Source organism: Spinacia oleracea, chromosome 6, assembly GCF_020520425.1.
Source record: "Spinacia oleracea cultivar Varoflay chromosome 6, BTI_SOV_V1, whole genome shotgun sequence".
Lineage (NCBI taxonomy): Eukaryota > Viridiplantae > Streptophyta > Magnoliopsida > Caryophyllales > Amaranthaceae > Spinacia > Spinacia oleracea.
Window position 1 is genome coordinate 18,895,008 of NC_079492.1, and position 6,419 is coordinate 18,901,426.

General features: G+C 37.9%; 1 long non-coding RNA gene across 1 annotated transcript; it reads left to right on the plus strand.

Moving 5' to 3' along the window:
• Positions 1–624: 624 nt before the first annotated feature.
• LOC130463835 (uncharacterized) lies at positions 625–1,799 on the plus strand. The gene is made up of 2 exons (XR_008923994.1): positions 625–1,176; positions 1,465–1,799. It is a non-coding gene; the product is annotated as an uncharacterized lncRNA (long non-coding RNA).
• Positions 1,800–6,419: the final 4,620 nt, after the last annotated feature.

Consider the following 6,419-nt stretch of genomic DNA (forward strand, 5'->3'; position numbering starts at 1 on the left):
TGGTCTATAACAATAATCATTTTAACATTAATTATCATTGACTAATTTGGCTAACAGAAGGTGCATGAAACATCTAAAACTTGAGTGTAGCTAGCTACATCCTATTGTATCATAATATCATTTTTTTTTTAAAAAAAAGATAAGGAAAAAGAACTTAGGTTCCCCTTCGCACATAATATCATATACATATTGTTTTCGATCAGTTTTAATAACTTCACAAATAATACAAGAATACGAAGTATATTGGAATATTGGATAATTTGAGACCATAATTCACTATCCAATTATTTACATGCACTACTATATTATAGACCTTCACCCTCATGAATAAGTTACAAACATAAAATGATCTTGAGATACAAATTTGTCAAGGTCTATCCAAGTTACAAACTTAAAATGTCTAGTTTATTATGGTGTGAACGTTTCCTGTCCAATTGTTACATTTTTGAAATAACTAATGCGTTTCCAAAGAGTCACTACTTCTTAAGAGACCCGCCCCACCCACTTTATCCGCCCAAGATCCACCTCGTATATTAGGGCTTACATATATATATATATATATATATATATATATTCTTTGGGCTTCAAGGTTGTATTGGTATTTATTGTAGTTAACCTAAAAGCCCTACCTTAGAAGCTGTATATATAAACATACGTCATTGTGAAATACAAGCAAGAAAACTATCTACCCTAATTAATTTGTCATGGTATCGGAGCTAGCAGCCTAGCAAACCATACTCACAATTTTTTTTTTTGCTTCTTTATTCTACCCGTCTTCTTCCTCTCAAGCAATATTTGCCATCCAAACTGACCATCCCAAGCCTCGTTTTGAGAGGCCCGATAAGTCACAACTTACTTGCACCCACTGCAAGTGTGACGACCATGATAACACTACTTGTTTCAAGCTCCATGGCTACCCGGAGTGGTATGAAGAGGTGAAGAATCGTCGCTCTAAGGGAGGCTCTTCCAAGGGTGGTACGGCTTCTGATTCTGGAGGTCGGGGTCGCGGTATTCCTGCACGGGCTAATGCCGTGTCTAGCAGCAACATCGTATGGGAGGGCAACCCTACTTCTGATGAGAATCTCTCAAACTTTGTTGTGGAGTATACACCTGAGCACATACGTGCATTACTCAATATGCTCAATAATAAAAACTCCAATATGGACAAAATGACAGGTTCGTGCTCTTCAATGCCATGGATCATAGACACATGTGCCTCTCGTCATGTTACGGGTGATGCAACCCGTCTGGAAAATGGTATCCATTATTGCTTCCCTTGTTGGACTGCCCGACGGGAATAACGTAATAGCTACCATGGAGGGTTAAGCAACCCTTTCCAGCACATTAATTCTTGAAAATGTTTTATATGTTCCCAATTTACATTGCAATTTAATGTCGGTGTCGCAGTTAATTGATGATTCTAAATTATTTGTCCAATTCACTGAATCTCTTTTTGCTATACAGGACCAACATTCGGGGAGCCTGATTGGGGCCGGTTAGCGGAAGGATGGACTCCACTATTTCCGGGAAATACCTACAGTGTGTGCGGTGACAGTTCCTGGAGTATCTACGTTTCAATTATGGCATCGTCGACTGGGGCATCCGTCTGATAGAGTTCTCAAGTTAGTTCCTGCTATTAAGAATTGTACTCGTAATATTCCAAAGAAATTAAATAAAGCATGTGGAATTTGTCCACAAGCTAAGCACATCGTGAAAGTTTTCATGTTAGTGATAGCAAAGCCATAGAATTTTTGAATTAATACATTGTGATTTATGGGGGCGAAACTCTATTCCTTCAACTAGTGGTGCGCATTATTTTTTGACATTGGTAAATGATTTCTTAAGAGCAGTGTGGGTATATTTATTGCATTCGAAAACAGAAGTTTATAAAGCTTTTCGCTCTTTCTTTGCTATGATTGAGCGTCAATTTGAAACGACTGTTAAATTCGTTCGTAGTGATAATGGCACTGAATTTAGATGTATGTTAGATTATTTTGATGAAAATGGGATCCTCTTTCAAACTTCGTGTGTTGGTACTCCTCAACAAAATGGTTGGGTCGAACGTAAGCACCAACACATTTTAAACGTTGGCCGAGCCATGATGTTTGAGGGAAACCTACCTATTTCTCTGTGGGGTGAATGTATTTTGGGTGAGTTTATCTAATTAATCGTACATCGTCAGGCTTGTTGCAAAATAAAACACCGTTTGAGGTTCTGTTTGGCAAAGAACCTGATTTGGATCATTTGCGTATTTTTGGTTGCTTGTGCTATGCTTTTAATAAAAAATCAAAGGGACATAAATTTGCTTCTCGGAGTCGGAAATGTGCTTTCGTTGGATATCCTAATGGAAAGAAAGGGTATAAAATGTACGACATGGAAACATCTGAAATATTTGTATCTCGGGACGTCAAATTTCATGAAAACGAATGCAAATCCAAATGATGAATTACATGGAGATAATTTGTTGAGTTCTGGAAATGTGGACGTTGATATTAAGTTTTTGGATGACTTGGAACATACTTTGGATGACACTCATGGATTAGCAGGGCCCACGGTAGTTGTACCAAATCTTGGTGAGACATTACATGCTACTGACAATGCAGAGATGTTTGACCAATCACCTTCATCACTGACCCAGCAGCTGTTGTTCTAGGGCCAGGCCTTTCCGTTTACCCCACCGAGCTCCTCTTCGGTTCAACAAGTTGCCTCTCCTACTGTTCCATGGGAGCAATATACTCCTATTTCTTCTATTGGGCCACAGGAGCAACGTACTCCTTCTACCTCTATTGGGCCACGGGAGCAGCATGTCCCATCTTCTCCTATTGAGCCACAGGAGCAGCGTCCTTCATCTCCTCCTCCCGACATGGACGTTGATGGCCCACTTGGTCTGGGCAAAGGTTGTCGCCTTAAGCGTCCATCCGTTCTCCTCAAAATTTTTGTCACACACACTATTCAAGTTGCGAGTCGATCCAACCGTTCATCATCCTCTACTAGCTCTTCAGGTACTCCCTGTCCTATAGAACACTTTGTGAATTGTGATAAATTTTCTTTGCGACATCGTATATTTCTTGCAGCTATTCTTGGAGGCATTGAGCCTCAGGCCTTTAATGAAGCAATGAAAGACTCTGGCTGGAGGGAAGCAATGCAAAAAGAAATTGGGGCACTGGAGGATAATGAAACATGGGTCATGGAAGAACTACCACCCGGAAAAAAGGCTTTTGGTTGCAAATGGGTTTATAAGATCAAATTTCATGCAAATGGCACAGTTGAGCGCCTGAAAGCGCGCTTAGTAATTTTTGGGAATCATCAGGTTGAAGGCATTGACTACAATGAGACATTTTTCCCGGTGGCCAAGATGGTTATTGTTCGTGCCTTCCTCGCTATTGCGGCAGCTAAGAATTGGGAATTATATCAAATGGATGTACACAATGCATTCCTCCATGGTGATCTCATTGAGGAAGTCTACATGAAATTGCCCCCGGGATTCAATGTGGGTAAGCCAGGAATGGTTTGTAGTCTGAAAAAAAATCTCTCTATGGCCTAAAAAAAGCACCTTGATGTTGGTTTGCTAAGTTAGCTGCATCATTGCGGAACTATGGTTTTCTTCAATCTTACTCGGACTACTTACTCTTCACCTTTGTTTAAGGAATGACTCAACTCAATGTGCTTGTATATGTTGACGACTTAATTATATCTGGTAATGATTCTTCCGCTATTGCCTCTTTTAAAGCCTATCTGGGCGAATGTTTTCATATGAAAGACTTGGGCGTCCTGAAATACTTTCTTAGCATTGAGGTGGCCCGTAGCTCGGAGGGGATCTTTCTGTGTCAACGAAAGTATACTCTTGATATTATCGCCGAAGCAAGACTCTTAGGTTCAAAACCTATGGGATTTACAATTGAACATAATCACAATCTTGCTCTTGCAACTGGTGCTCTCCTTGAGGATCCGGAATCATATAGACGCCTTGTCGGCCGCCTAATCTATTTGTCTTTTACTCGGCCTGATCTAGCATACACGATACATATCCTGGCCCAATTCATGCAAGCACCGCGCCAGGAACATTGGGATGCTGCCATTCGAGTTGTGCGATACTTGAAGGGGTGTGCGGGCCAAGGTATTCTCCTTCGCGCCGATTGTGATCTTATATTGTCTGGTTTGTGCAACTCTGATTGGGCAAGTTGCCCATTAATAAGACGCTCTATAACGGGTTGGCTCGTCTTTCTTGGTGGCTCTCCTGTGTCTTGGAAAACCAAGAAACAACATATTGTTTCTCGCTCGTCTGCAGAGGCCAAATATCGGGCTATGGCGACCCTTACATAGGAATTGAAATGGCTTAAGGAATTGCTGCAGAGTCTTGGCGTTGCACACTCGCGCGCCATGCCTTATTTTGTGATAGTAAGTCCGCTCTCCACATTGCCCAAAATCCTGTCTTCCACGAACGCACCAAGGACATTGAGATCGATTGTCACTAAGTTCGAGATGCTATTCAAGAAGGCATCATTACTCCTAGCCACGTCTCTATCGATATTTAATTGGCCGACATCTTCACATTTACATTGGGCAAGCGTCGGTTTCTTTACTTACTTAGCAAGTTGGGCATTTGTGATCTCCACGCTCCAACTTGAGGGGAGGTATTAGGGCTTACATATATATATTCTTTGGGCTTGAAGGTTGTATTGGTATTTATTGTAGTTAACCTAAAAGCCCTACCTTAGAAGCTGTATATATAAACATACGTCATTGTGAAATACAAGCAAGAAAACTATCTACCCTAATTAATTTGTCATCGTATTATCAAGTTATAATTTAAATACTACAAAATAACCGCAAAATATAATTTAATCTATTTTTTTTTATTTACTAAATTTAATATTTATGATATTAATTTTACATAGCCATTACCTAAAATTAGAGTATGAAGTAAAATATTTTATATGGAGTATATTTCGAGACGGGCGGGGTGGGGCGGGTACACCTTAAGTTCCATACGCACCCCACCACTCATGTCAGGTATTATTTTTGTCTACATCTCCACCCTATCTTTCACAAGACCTTCGTCCTTCTTACCTAATTGGGGTTGATGCGGGACGGATCTCGCATTTAACCCGGCAATTAACATTTCTAAGTATTTGTTCATAAACCATTGATGCAATATAAAATATTCCCTCTGTCCCTTAATGCTTACACCATTTTGACTTTTTGCACTATTTACATAATTCACTTTAACCCTATTTTATTTCTTGTATATGAAAACAAATGTTAGTATTTAAATTATAACTTGATAATACGATTTCAAAATATATATTTTTCATCTTAATATATATTTTCGAAATATTAATATTTTTATAAGTTTTATAATATAAGTTAAAAGATATTGGTGGTCAAAGTTGTGCAATTGACAAGCGTATTTAGTCAAAACGGTGCAAGTATTAAGGGACGGTGGGAGTACTTGTTAACGTGAAACCAGTACATTATTAAACCCAAATATACATTTCGTATACGGAGTAATAGCTTTGGTTGTTTGATATTTAAAGTAAGGGAGAATATAATAAAGTGAAAAGAAGAGGAATAGTTGGGATATGGTTATTGTCACTTAAAGTATGAAATTGTTTTGACATTGTCCACCTGTCTTCTTGAGGCGTTACGTATTACTATAATCTTAGCAATTCGATTCAATAACACCTTAAATAACATTCCTACAACTGTAATCTTTCACATTCACCACTATGATTGGTATGGTATATCCGTATATGTATAAAACATTGGTTTAAGATTTCAGAATGCAAAATTTTAAGCTTTAACCAAAATATATATATATAAGCTGAAATATTAGACCAACGAAGTCTTAGATTAATGATTAATATTACGATAAGTCACAAGTTTAAATCCCAAAATAAGTAAATTATTAGCTCAAATGTTAACTTAACAGGTTATGGTTAAGTTTTTTGTTCTTCTCTCATTCAGAAAGCAAATGATTAAATGAGCAGATAAATTCAGAATATAGCCTAAAATATCCCATCACCCTGAATTAGTTCAAATGTGATTAAAAAACATACACCAAAATTTTGAAAAATATTATTTGTTCGTGTTATCTTTCCCTCTAAACAAAAGTTATTTGTATATTATAATTTTTTGTAAAACCGTTTATTTAACTCTCACATCATATATTTTCACACATGTCATTTGTCAACCATTTCCTACCAACTTTTTAGAGACGGTATGACGGTTACGTAAGGTTAAGCTGTGAGAGCAACTCTAATAATTTTAAAAATTGACTTGCTTGCAAAGAGTTAAAATATACAACCACGTTGCACGTAGTCAACCGATAATAAAGAAATTACGTAACCAGCTATTAAAATAGAAAAAGTGGAATAACTGAATATTGTATATAAAATAAAATATCATTTGGAGCTAGA